Source organism: Notechis scutatus, chromosome 2, assembly GCF_049901735.1.
Source record: "Notechis scutatus isolate UNSWTSFEM ecotype Mainland chromosome 2, rNotScu1.2, whole genome shotgun sequence".
Taxonomy (NCBI): Eukaryota; Metazoa; Chordata; class Lepidosauria; order Squamata; family Elapidae; genus Notechis; species Notechis scutatus.
Window position 1 is genome coordinate 85,227,134 of NC_142010.1, and position 14,526 is coordinate 85,241,659.

General features: G+C 40.1%; 1 protein-coding gene across 19 annotated transcripts in view; it reads right to left on the reverse strand.

Moving 5' to 3' along the window:
- Positions 1 to 8,978, reverse strand: part of AFF4 (ALF transcription elongation factor 4) — a 50,962-nt gene extending 41,984 nt beyond the window's left edge. For 13 of the 19 annotated variants that reach the window (XM_026687687.2, XM_087955376.1, XM_087955379.1 and 10 more), the window contains exons 1-2: positions 8,647 to 8,978; positions 1,938 to 2,022 (exon numbers count right to left, since the gene is read on the reverse strand). The gene's annotated coding sequence lies outside the window, so the exon portion shown is untranslated. The remainder of the gene's footprint in view (positions 1 to 1,937; positions 2,023 to 8,646) is intronic. The other 6 variants (XM_026687694.2, XM_087955375.1, XM_026687711.2 and 3 more) reach the window with 2 other exon arrangements.
- Positions 8,979 to 14,526: the final 5,548 nt, after the last annotated feature.

The following is a 14,526-nucleotide window of genomic DNA, read 5'->3' on the forward strand; positions in this document are numbered from 1 at the left end:
ATTTATAATCTGAGATTTGTAGGAGTGAATTGAGTAACTTGAACACGATCACTCCCTCATTTCACCCTTGCATTCGCTAATCAAATGCACGGCTCATTAAGTGCACATGAGGTATCTTGGGATGGGGAAGGCCAAGGAGGCCCTATGATGGAACAGGCAACCTGCTTCAGACCACCCAAGGCCTCTCCTGACCCAATGAGATATCTCATTCTCTCTCCCCTGAGGTCTCCAAAATTGATCCCCCAAGCTGCCATGCTGGGTCACTTATGAAGATCTGTCTCCTCTCCAATCTGTTTCTTTGCCTGCTTCCTCCTTTCTCATCGGCAAAGCGCTTGATGAAGCCTTCGGCGATGAAAAACAAGGCACACAGGGATGCCCGTGACCTTCCAGGCCTCCTTTCTCGCTGCCAAACTGCTTGATGAAGCTTTCAACAACGAAAAAGGAAGCCCGGAGGGATGCATGCCCACACCCTTCTGGATCTCTTTTCTTGCCACCGGAGCACTTGAGGATTGCGTCCCTGTAGGCTTCGGCAGCCCTTTGCAAAAAGCTTTTGCCAGTAGGAACAGAGCTTCAGAGGGATGCGCCTGCCCCTCCCAAGCTCCATTGGTGCCAACAAAGGCTTTTTTCAAATGGCTGTTGAAGCCAACAGGGATGTAATCTCCCTGCAGGCTTCGGTAAGAAAATGGCAAACGGAGAGAAAGCGAGAAGGACTGAAGCCTTCCTCCATTTGCAAACATCCAGGCCTCAATTCACAGAGAATAGAGGTCTAAAGTGCCAGCTCACATGAGATAAGTAGCACAAGATCTCGGACTTCTGATCTCACATAATCTCATGGGTACCTTAGGCCTCTATTCTCTGCGAATGCATCGAAAGCTTGAACCAACAAACCAGGCAAAGAAACCGTGAGAGAGAGGAGATCTTTGCAAGGTGAGTCTCAGCAGGCAGAGTGCCCATGAAGACCCAGCTGGGGGGGAGTGGGGGGAATAGGGCAAATGTTGCAGAGCCTCTGCGGTCGTTTGTAAGGGTGAACAACTGCCACGGTGCTGCATTTGTAATTTTGGGACTTGTTCGTAAACGCCAGGGGACACTTTTCATGTAACTTCGAACGTTCACTAAGGGAACATTCATACCTCAGGGATTTCCCCGTATATGAGGCAAAACAAAAACTAAATGGAATGGAGAATTTTAAAACAAAAAGAGATAGCCATGAATAAATGGATGCTGAATTAATGTGGGAAGGACGCTAGAGTTGACAGAAAAGCTGTGGTTGGATAGAGTTGATAGGATCCTCAAAACAAGAGGTGAGAAATTAAGTGAGAAGTTTAAACAATGAAAAGCAACAATCAAAGTGGTAGATTCATGTTTCATGATAGCTAAGATGTTTGCAAGAACATGAGAGGTGTGTGAGGCACAGTGACTGAGTTGGTGTAAACTAGTTTTACATGTTTCCTTTAAAAAAAAAATCTCATGGCTTTAATTTCTTTGGCTTACTATTTCCTTTTCTGTAATCTGCATAACTATGCTTACCCTGAAGAGACTTTGGGGGGGAGGGCACACGATTAGCATGCCTCTAAGAGAGACTGATGTATACACTTCTGAATCTCTCCAGATAAGGAGAGGAGAGGCACACATTGCTCTGGATATCACCTCTCCAAACCTCCAAATCAGTTGTTGTCATATGCTGAGGGAAGAATAACAGAGCATGGATATTTCTAAGCCTGCAATTCAGAAGGCATTGCATTTAAAAATTGTGCTAAATTGTGCTAAAGAAAACTTTTCTGTCTCACATAAATTCAATTATACAAGCAGAGAACATCTAATCAATTATTATTCCAGCTACAGTTTATAGACAAAACAAAACTGGCAATTAAGCAAGCATTATGAACTTGACAAAAACATCATCAAATTGTCAAAGAGAAAAAAGAAGCACCACTTACATAGTTATGTCTTAGGTATGGAAAAGAAAACCGTTCCACTTCAGCATTATGTTGATCTTTTTTATTTACAATACTGCAAACTTATCTGGAGGTAGGAAAATTCTACATTAATACAATATGCAGAATTTTGTACATTATATTTAAAACTAGCTAATTGTTAATTATGCTTAATTGGTGTTTTTATACACACGTTTTCATACATAAAAGAGAATTTAAATTTCCTTAACAACGATATAAAAGTGGTTTAGTTTTTTTTAAAATGGCAACATCCTTATTCAATTCCATACATCTATTTTTATGTCTAACTTGTTCTTGTTAAAATGTATGTTATTTATGGAGATGACTTCAATATTTAATGGTATGATTTATCAAAATGTTATTAATGCTATTGTATAGCAGTGTCATTGTCTTTAGCAATAACTTTCATTACGTGGAAAATATTTGTAAATTACCCAAAATTTAGATTCGTGTGCAAATTAATAGCAGAATTATAAAAACAACAATATATACCGTACTTATGAAATGCAATTCCTTATGCAAAACCTTGTAAGTAATGTTACTGTAAGATTGTGGCTTGAATACAATTTAGCACTTTGGGTAGGAGCATACATACTTACTACAAAAACTCCCACACACTCACAAAGAAAAGCTAAGTTGGGGGGAATAAGCACTCTGGACAGAAGAAGCTTCAACAGCCAACATAGAAGTATTCTATGACTGGCGTCATGCACAAAGCAGGTGTTATATGAGCATCTATAACACATGGACAAAATTGCCAGCAAACACACTTCCTAATTCCTGTGTTAGAGAACTAGCACACTTATATAATCAAAAATCATACTTCCTCAAATATTTTAATACACTTGACAACTTGAAAAAATACCTTTATTTGGAGATGATGAATTCTAAACACGCCATATCAGGAAAATAAATATTGGATAATATATTTATTGGGAAAAAATGCAAAATAAATGTGTACATTAAAAAAAGGTATTGAACATATCTACAATTTAAAATTTGTAAATCAAAATCTTGCTGGATAAGATCCCATTCAAAGTTAAAAAAATATGATGAAACAGCAGAAAATTTTTGAACATTATTTAAAATTGAGAGGAACACTATTACTCATCAAAAGATATGGCAAATATCAACTTTGTTCCTATTGTAAAATTATAATATTCCAGAATTCTCAATAAATGTATGTTAGCAAACAATTGATCGCTATTCTATCATAGTTTTCCCTAAGCTTTTTTTCCCGGGCTACAATTCCAACAGTCACAAAACAATATGGTCAATCCAGCACTAAAAAGAAAAGAAATAAGAATTTTAGTCTTTTGTTTAAGCACTATAAACTAGTAAGATCTATATAGAACTACCAGTTTCAATTTTTATTCTGGCACTAAATGTATAGTTGTAAATCAAGATTATTTGTATTTGGCCATACTGGTCAAACACAGATAATCTTGACTCACAAACATTCATGTAAAAGGTCACGTGATCAAAATTCAGCCATTTGACAATTGGCATGTATTTATGATGGTTGCAGTGCCTGGGGGTCATGTGATTCCCCCAGATCCCCTTTTGCAAAATCAATAGGGAAGCCAGATTTAATTAACAACCATGTTACTAACTTAACAGTGGCAAGAAAAGCCATAAAATGAAGCAAAACTCACTTAACAACTATCTTGCTCAGCCACAGAAAATTTGGGCTCAATTGTGGTCGTAAGTCAAGGACTACCTACCCATATGTTATCGGGATATAGTCAGTATTATCTTTCTTTGAAAGACAGGTTACAGCAGGGGTATCAAATTCACGTCATCATGATGGTGTCATGTGTTGTATCGGGATTTTTTCCCCTTCACTAAACCGGGCGTGGGTGTGGCCTACTAAAAATATATTATCCAATATTTATTTTCCTGATATGGCGTGTTTAGAATTCATCATCTCCAAATAAAGGTATTTTTCAAGTTGTCAAGTGTATTAAAATATTTGAGGAAGTATGATTTTTGATTATATAAGTGTGCTAGTTCTCTAACACAGGAATTAGGAAGTGTGTTTGCTGGCAACATGACGCATCTGGCCCACGGGCCGAGAGTTTGACAGCCCTGGACTACAGGATATGTAGACAACTCTTTTCAATTTCAACTACACTTTCTTGTCCTCCCCTGATTTGGAAAGGTGGTTACTTTTAAGGGTTGCTATGCATGCCATAAGACACTGATTTCACCTCTTAAAAATCTCTCCACCTTGCAAATACATAGATTGGTAGTTAGTGATTCTATCCATTTCAATTACAAATAAAAATGTAGGACAGAACATATCTTTGGCCACAAAATTGGAAGGAAGGCTAACAAATACACGATGAACAATAAATTTCAAGTGTAGCACATTAGGGTTGGAGGTAATCTTGTCTTAAAGCTTATCACACTTTGTACTTTGTGAGCTCACCAAACAGAATTATGTGGTATCTTCAGATGTTTGCCATTAGAAGAATTCTAGTTGAAAGTATTGTTCATGCTACCTGAACCTTATAAAAGCTGTAATTCAAAACTTCTGGAATGCACAATATTGCCTACCACCAAAATTTGTGCAAGTCGTAACAATAATTCAGACCATTAATGCTATATTAATAGCATTAGCCATTTATATAACCTATGATTGATACACAATTTCATAGAATCTAGCCAATGAATGTGCTTCTAAGCAAACTTCTGTGGTAAACTGAAAAAGGAAATCCAGGAGGGTTATACATCTCAGATTAACTGAGCTCAAGTCTAAGAACAGCAAATGAATCAAAAGATGTATATAGACTAAGGTGTTTTTTTTTAAAAAAATAAGTTTTTAATTAAACAACTTGGTTCTTCTGATTCTTCCCATTGTACCTTTGTTTCAAATCACAGCATCAAAAGTAAGTTCTGACTCCTGAATTTAATATAGTAAATAATATTTTATACTGGCCTCAGTTTCATAGTTATAAATTGACTTACCACAAACTGAGCCCAAAATTTATGTGAGAAATTTGTTAAGTGAGTTTTGCCCCATTTTATGACTTTTCTTGCCACATTTGTTAAATTAATCACTGCAGTTGTTAAATTACTAATATGGTTTTTAAATGAATCTGGCTTTCCCATTGATTTGGCTGATCAGAAGGCTGCAAAAGGACACTGCAACCATCATGAATATGAAACAGTTGTCAAGCATCTGAATGTAAATCATATGACCATGGGGATGCTGCAACGGTCATAAGTGTGAAAATGGTTATAAGTAACTTTTTTCAGTGTTGTTGTAACTTCAAACAGTCACTAAATGAACTGCTGTAAGCTGAGGACTACCAGTACTACAATATGAAGATGCCTGAAAAATAATAGACTGGACGACAATTAATAAACAAGATGGAAGAGCTGTAAATTGATAGTGTCCAAGCCCATAAATCAAGAGAATTGTTTGGTTTAGATGAATATAATTATAATTCATGTATATTCAATTTACCTGTCACTTGTGTTGCCCAAACTCTTAGTAGCACAAAACAGCTATTTCAATTCTAACTACTATTTAATTATCAATACTTTTAGAATAGAATAGAATAGAATAGAATAGAATAGAATAGAATAGAATAGAATAGAATAGAATAGAATATTTATTGGCCAAGTGTGATTGGACACACAAGGAATTTGTCGGTGTAAATACTCTCAGTATACATAAAGAACAGGTACATTTGTTAAGAATCAAGAATCATAATGTACAACACTTAAAGATAGTCATAGGGTACGATCAACAATCAAATCATACTAGGAAACAGTCAATATAAATCATAAGGATACAAGCAACAAAGTTACAGTCCTACAATCACAAGTGGGAGGGGATGGGTGATAAGGAGTGATGAGAAGATTAACAGTAATAGTAGTGTACACTTTGTAAATAGTTGAACAGTGTTGAGGGAATTATTTGTTTAGCAGAGTGATGGCTTTTGGGAAAAAACTGTTCTTGTGTCTAGTTGTTCTGGTGTGCAGTGCTCTATAGCGTTTTGAGGGAAGGAGTTGAAACAGTTTATGTCCGGGAGGTGAGGGGTCTGTCAATATTTTCACAGCCCTCTTTTTGACTCGTGCAGTATACAGGTCCTCAATTGAAGGCAGGTGGGTAATAATTGTTTTTTCTGCAGTCCTAATTATCCTCTGAAGTCTGTGTCTGTCCTGTTGGGTTGCAGAACCAAACCAGACAGTTACAGAGGTGCAGATGATAGACTCAATAATTCCTCTGTAGAACTGGATCAGCAGCTCCTTGGGCAGTTTGAGCTTTCTGAGTTGGCGCAGAAAGAACATTCTTTGTTGTGCTTTTTTGATGTTAGGTGTCCATTTTAGGTCATGTGATATAGTAGAACCTAGAAATTTGAAGGTCTCTACTGTTGATACTGTGTTGTCTAGTACTGTAAGAGTTTTGGGTCTATCTATGTTCTGCTAACTTCTTGGTTGTAATACTATATAGTTTTATAATGTTATTATAAAACACTATAAAACACTTTCACATGGAGATGCCTTAAAACTGAATTGGAGCGAGCAGCTTGCACAAAATGCAGCTGTGAGGGTGGAAACTGGTTTGGCAACATGAGGCCATATAAAATTGATCCTTCAATAGTGCTGGTTAATTATCTGGCACCAAGCCCAACTCAATGTGCTTGTTTCATGTGCAGAACTCTGGCCTAAATGGCTTTGAACAAAAACTCTGAACTATTCCTATATTATTTTGCCTTAAAGATGTGAAATTATATATATCTGGATTGGTTTTAGGATGTTTGCATTTTGTCCTCACAATTGTTGTATCATGCAATGGTACACACAATTGCAATCAATAGTGAATCTTTTTCACAGCCAATCAATAATTGTTTTTGTTGTTTGTCTGTAGAGACCATCCCCATTCTATCTGAGATATGCAAGTCTGGAAGTTCACAAGAAATCCTTTATATATACTTCCTTCACAAGTTTTATAAACACAAGTCCTTTGGAGACTTGCTGTTGATTTCCTGAGCACTTGAATTCCAAGCGTGATATGGCAAAGACTAATAGGGTGTGGTGAAAATATACAAAAATGATACACTTTGGACTAGCAAGGCAATAACAAAAATATACTCTTCTAAACATTTGTTTTTGGAAAATCTGTAGATTTTTTTTATGGATTTTACCAAATTTTAAGAGTTAATTAATAGTACTGAAGTTTATATTTTTAACTTTAGGGTCCCTTTTCTGTGTTGGTTTTTACAAATTTGTTACCTAGACGTATTCAACAAAGTAGAATATCAGAGAATAAATAAAATGCAATTAATTAATGGTATGGTGATAAATTAAGGTGTCCTGGGATGACCTTCCCCAATAGAAAAGAGAAATGTCATAAAACGTATTGGTGAGTGAGGACATTTAGTGGATGACTGAGGAAAAGGCACAATTTATAGGACCGAGGCACAAACCAAAACCTGAATACAAAGGTTTCTGGGATCCTTTCTCCACAATCTCACCCCAAGAATGACGCAAGCAGGCATTATGGCAAGGCTAGAAAAATCAGTGGTTTGGAAAAGCCCAGCATAAATGATCTGGACCTGCCAAACTTGTAATAAATCTTAATCAACCCCAGCACCACAGAGTTTGTTAGAACATCCCTTCCTCTGGAAACCAGGCTGGTGACACCTCTGTGTTAGTGTAGCTCCAGGGGAAGTCATTTCTTTTCCACCAAGCATTTTTGAGTAATAAACAACCCTATCAGCACGGATTTCTTTGGGTTTTGCTTCTGACTCAACTGGACATGTTGAAACACCGTGGGGGCGCTTTTATTATGAGAAGAAGCGGATGGGCTTGTTGGAAGCACAATAACTTTGAATGAGATGCCCAGTGTTTTAAAACACAGATAGCAAAAGTAGAAGGAACAAAGCAGTGACGTCAAACCCCCCGATTCCGATTAAACCCAGCTAGTGCAAGAGATGACTGGGCCCTCCCGTCAAAAGCTTATCTCATATTTTATCTCCCTCGACTTTGCTGACACTTCCGAAAAGGAAAGGGGGAGGAAAAAAAAAAAGGCAGGCCATCCTACCTTTCATCGGCGGAAGGCAGAAGAAACACCTAAAACTTGCCGTGTGTGTGTGCGTGTGTGTGCGCATTTATTACCCGCACACACACAGACACACATGACTCATATGTACAAACCCGTGTCTGTCCATTTTGTAACACGAGCCTCTAGATCCCGGTACTCTCAAACCTTCCAAGACGACGTATTCACCCCCCCCCGCCCCCCAAAAAAATACCGAGCTCGGCGTGGGACGAATAAGGGAGGAGGAGGGATCCGAGGCAAAGAAGCTACCGGACAGCGAAGTTAATGGGAAATTCAGGGCGGGGGACGAGGCTGGGGAGTGGGGAGAGAAGGAAAGCCAAATCCAACTTGAGATCAGAAGCAACGAGTCCGAGTCTCTTCTCTCTCTCCCCCCCCCCAGCAGCAGCAGCCGATGGAGGACAGGCATACAAAGGCACCTCGCTAAGCGAGGGGTTGGCTCCCCGGTGGATGGGGCGAGCGGTCCGCCCCCGGGCCTCCCCCAGCCGGGGAGAGAGAGGGGGGGGGAAGAGACGGGGCCTATCTGGTTCTGAATTGCTTAACTGAGCCTCGCCCCGCCCAGCCCAGCCCAAAAGGCTCTTTCGACGAGCCCACCTCCCCGTGCCGCCCATCACTCACCTCCACGGACTAGTCCGCTATCACCCCGACCATTTCTCGGGGGTGGGGAGGGGGGGTGGGCGCTGCCGCGCGAGGCACAAAAGGCCGGAAAGGCCCCAGGAACGGCAACGGCGGCGGCAGGAGCCACTGACGAGAGAAGGGGAAGGGCGGGCCACGACGGATCACCGCCCCAAGGAAGGCACGGCGGCAGAGTACCATCTCCGACGCCACTCCATTTCGACGGCTGCGAGGCTGAGACGGGACCGAAGAGGGTGGGCGGCGATGTCAAGGCCCGGGCGGTTCCTGCCGCTTTCTCCTTCCTCCTCTCCCTCCCTCCCCCTCTCTCTCTCTCTGCCCCTCCCCCTCCCTCCCCTGAAGAAGACTACCCAGCAACCCCCGCGTCCACGGGCCTTCTCCTCCTCTCCCCCCCCCGCCCCATCCGGCGGTTGAGGGGGGAGGGACCAAATAGGCGACCACGTGATCCTCTCCCGGAAAGGCCGCTTCGGGAAAGAGACTGGCCAGGTTTCCCAGTTTGGAGATTGTGAACTCGGGGATGGTCGCTCGAAGGAGGTGTTCGCCCAAACGGGCAGCTTAGCCCGCTTCTTAGGCGGAGAGGTCTCAGATAGGGGACGCTCTGCGAGCGGATCGGTCGTCGACGGAGCTGTCAGTGCTGGTCAGACGGCTGCAGCGACGATTTTCCATTGATTGATACTCGCCACTCGTGGCTTACCAGATCAAAGTGAATTTAGTTTCCATCAATCGAATTTAGTTTTACCCCAATACAATATAGTATTGGGATACTTTTCCCAAGTGCTTAATTTTAACCGTTGCAGAAATTACAATTAAAAAGTGGTAAGCGATATTTGATCAGAACTGGTAATATCAAATTCTGTAAAAAAAATAAAATAAAATTCAGCAGTGGAACCACAAAACTGCATTCTGAACATATTCGTTCACATGGCTAGAACCAGACTCAGCCTGTGGGTTTTATTAGACTGGAGGAGCAAGAAGAGAAAAAATAGGCAGAAACATTAGCTCCTTGAGTAAGTTTGAGTACACGATCAGAAGTTTTTGTAACTGATGTGCAAGGCATCTTTCATGGCACAAACATTCTACTGGGCAGCTATGAACTGTTCTTCACTTCAGCCAATTTTAGTCAGAATCCAAGTTGAATAAGAAAGGAGGTAGATTTTTCTTGATGGCATTAAGGGGAAGGTCAGATAAGTTTGTATAAGAACCCAGCCCAACCAACTTAAAAAGAAGCCTAGCCCACAGAAGGTCATTGGTGGTTGTCAATAGTAAAAGGAAGAAAAAAGGTGGGGTGGCTCATTTTGGAGAAGGTGGTTGAATATTAATAAATGATGGGATAACGACCAACCTCCTCAACTCCTACTTTGTTTCAGTGGGAATTGTGTTGAAATGGATTTGAACAGAATAATCGATACAAGGTAAGTAAAGGATTATTATGGAACATCTGGCTACTATGAATGGTTTTGCCTCTGACTTGTTACATCCATAATTAATGCTGTATTGGAAACCTATTTCTGTGACCTCTGAGAAATTAAGATAACCATGATGATGCCAGAAGATTGAAGAAGGGCAAATATTCCTACCTTCAAAAGAGGGAAGCAAGGAGCACCCATGCAATTAGATCATCAATTTGATATTGATACTGGGTAAAACTCTGGAATAAATTAAGAAATTGTAAACTTTTAGAAGAATGCATTGCATATCGGGACAGCATGGATTTATCAAGAAATAAGGCATTGATCTTTTTTTGATAATGAGTTTTGTTAATTATAAAAATAAAGGTAAAAATTTATCTGTCCAGACTCTAGGGTATGGTGTCCATCTCTGTTTCTTGGCCATGGAAGCCAGTGTTATTCAAAGACATTTTCCATGGTCATCTGGCCAGCATGGCTATATGTCAAAGGTGCATGGAACCCTGTTACCTTTCCACTAAAGTAGCTATTAATCTATTTGCATTTTGCATGTTTTTGAATTACTAGGTGGTCAGGAGCTGGGGCAAGTAATGGGAGCTCACCTCATTGTGTGACACTCAGGTCTCGAACTCGGGCTGTAAGGTTTCCAGCTGACAAGCTCAGTGTCTTTAAAGCTGAGCCATTGTGCCCTTGATTACAGGAATTCAGTGGTCATCATAATTTAAGTACACCAGAGGTTCCATGAGCTCTTTACAGAGAAGTTGACAAAATGTAGGCTAGGTTACACAGCTATAAGATGGATGCGGAGTTGGTTAGACAGTTATACTTAAACATTGTGAATGAGTTGAGAGGGATGCAGTGGATCAAGAGACATCTAGCACTGCTGCCAGAAGACATAGAATGAACTCAATTAAACATGGATAAAACTGCAATTAAAGCCTTCATGAACTGAAATGGAGATACTTGTCCAAATGATTGCTTCTGCAGATCCAGCTGCCCTCTTTAAGGTGACCAGATTCCTTCTAGGTGCAGGGGTTTGCTGAGGAATTTGATGATTTCCTGGCACACAGTTCAGATTTGTTCCCAGTTGGATATTGGCATGGATACTGGTCCAGTGGAGAAGCCTGAGGTAGATTCTTAGCCAGTTATCTAGGAATGGTTTGACCCTGTTGCTCTTGAGGTAATTGGCAAGTTCTTAGGAAACATGAGCTTGACAGCTTGTGTTTTAGATCCATGTTCCCTCTGGTTGGTAAAAGTTTCCAAAGAACCACATGCAGTTGGGTACTGGTGATAGTCAATGCATCTTTGGATGAGGCCGTGATGCTCCAGCCCTTTAAAGGAGACAGTGGTTTTGCTGTCTTCTTAAAGAGCCGTCACTAGATCTCACTGTAATGGACAATTTTTGTCCTAACTAGAACCTTCCCTTTTGGGGGAAAGTTGATGAGAAGATGGTTTGCTGCAGCTCCATAGGATCCTGGATGGAAAAAAACAACCTGAATCCCATTCTGTCAGATTTCTGGTCTGGATACAGGATGGAAACATTGGTTGCCGTTTTTGATGACATCTGGCAGGAGTGGAATGAAGTTAGTGAGTCTGTCCTTGCATAACTTTATTCTCTGTAGCTTTTGATATCATCAACTACATATCATTCTGGGACAGCTTTGGAGGTTGAGAGTGGGGACTGTTGTCCTGGTTCATTTTCTTCATTAAAATCCATTTTCAGTTGGCTTGAATGAGAGCAAGAGATCCAACTTGCAGCCTGTTTTGTAGCATTTTGCAGGGTCTGGTGCTTTCTCCAGTCCTGTTTAATTTGGTGAAACTTTAATGACCTGGATGAGGTCATCTTTCACCATGGGGTGAGGTATCATCAGTATATTGATGATACTCAACTTTATAGCTCTGCCTATGTTAAGTGATGCCACAACTGCCCTTAGTGCCTGGAGGCTGTTGAGGTCTGGAGATGTGGTGAAATGTAGACCAGATTCCCAGAAGAGAGGAAATGCATTCCAGAGAAGCAAAAGGCAGCAGAGTTTAGATAGTTTGACTGGGAGGAGGATAGTCGGAATAACACCACCTCTCTAAGAGCTCTGAGTATTGTTTAATGATGTAAGTAGTTTGCTTTAGTTTAGCAAGAGCACAAGGAACAATAAATGAAAGTGCTTAGAAGAAGCTCAGCATGTCTTTGTTAGTTTTTGGACCTTCACAGGATAGGGAGGAATAGGTGAAACTGAACCCTAGCAACACAGATTAGCTTTAGGTTTGAGGCTTCTTGATTCTTGGAGAATTAACATCTTTGGTTATGGATGGTATGTAATCTGAGGATTCTTCTGGACTTGCAACTCCTGCACGAGGAACAGATGGCACTTGTGGCCAGAAGGCCTTTATACAACTGCGAGTTATGCAACAGTTATCCCCATTCCTGTTCCACGCCCTTCTTATAATCACCAATGCCCTATCAACTCCCACTTGGAATATTGTAAGGCACTGTATGTGAAATGAACATTGAAGAATATCCAGAAGCTTCAGTTGGTTCAAACTGCAGCAGCTTGCATAGCTTTACATAAGTCTAGACTGACACGTGTCACCACTTTTGTGGGAGCTACATTGGTTGCCAGTTTATTCTGGGTTCAATTCTAGGTGCTATCACCTTTAAAGCCCTACATGGCTTGGGGTCAGATTATCTGAAGGACCACCTCTCCCCAATTGCATCTACCAACTCACCACAACTGGAAGGCAGAGTATGTTGTGGGTCCCATCTGTCAGAGAAATACATCTAGTGGGACCAAGAAAAAGGGCCCTCTCTGTGGTGGCTTCCTTCCTATGGAATATTGTTTCCCCAAATATAAGATTATACTTTTATAATCTTACCTTGATATTTTTCTGGAAGGTGCTGAAGATGTGGTTCCGTCAGCAGGCATGGAGACCCCAGGTTGACACAGAGCCAATCAAGTAATTGGTTTGATTGTGTTTGATACTGCTGCAGGGGGTCAGGGAAGGTTTCTATATTTTGGATTTTTAATTTTGTAAGCCACTCAAAGTCTCTCTTACGTGAGCAGCTAAATAAACTTGTGAAACAAAAAACAGACAGACACTGCATGGTATTTTTTGTACATACCAGTACCAAGAAATAAAAAAAAATTAGCTTATTCATTGCCCTCATTTCTGTGATGTCTTAGCTCAATGTTTGTCCTGTCTATAATTAATTATCTTGATTGCATAATATTTTTGCACTCCTAGGTTTGAAAGCCAAAAAAATCATATCAGATAATTATCAACAATTCCTTAATGAGTTGGCCTCAATTTTCAAGAGCCAGAATAATTCTAAGTATATTTGGCATCTAATCCAGATGTTCTGCATCCTGCTTAGTATCCTTATTTGAAAAATATCTAAATCTTTTCTGAATATTTTAAGGGAGGTAATGGCTAGATGATACACACTATAAATGCTAATGTTATTATTTCAGTAAATGGAATATTGTACATAAGCAAACTCACAAAATTAGTGTAAACTCAAATTGTTCTATGCCAATGTGTGAACCTGGGCAACGGGATAGTGTTTCCAAGTTACTAGCCATTTAACCATTGTAAGTGGGTCACCATATTCTGCAAAAGCAGTGAATTAGATACCATTAAGTCTCGCTCAACAATTAGGACAAATGCCCTGCAGTTTGACCATACCCATCTGCACATTTGTCTTTCCTGCCTATTCCCTGAACCCCCCAAGCATATTTTTAGTTCATCATACACTCACATTACATGCCCAAATCACATGAAGTTTTCCTTATTCATCATCCCTTGAAGGGAACATCCAGGCTTCATTTGGCCTAGAATTAGATGATTGGTTTTCTAGTCAAGGATAACTTTCATAGGCTTCTTGAAAGACATCTACCTATCTAACTACCTATCATATTACCTCTGAGGAAAAAAATGCTTTAACTATTCTGATCTTTGTTACCAGAGAAATATTTGTATTGTTCAATTTTATCTATCGCCGTCTTCCTCCTTAAAAGTCAAACCTTTTATTTTTCTACTACACTATCCATCTTTATTCTTCAACTGAGCAGACCAAAACTACTTACCAGCTTCATTTTTTTTGCCAACAATAGCATAGTCACTAGGCATGCGAGCTGACACTTTATGTCACTGTTTTAACATAAGAGTAATCCATTTTTGCTTTCATGAGCCAGGAGTGTTGCAAGCTTTTGCTGCTTTTGGCAAGAGTATCAAAAGCAACGTATCACTGCAAGATCCACTCCTCTTGAATATATGGAGATGGGCAGTTCTTAAATATGATTAAATAAATAAATGTGGTAATGAGCATATTTTGCATCTTTCACTACACTCGCCCTCTCTGCTAAGTCTAGTTTCAATAAATAAAATGATGTGCATCTCAACTGAAGTATTATAGCTTCCTGTTTTGACTTCTGTTGTCATCTCTTCCACCTTCACCATTTTTATA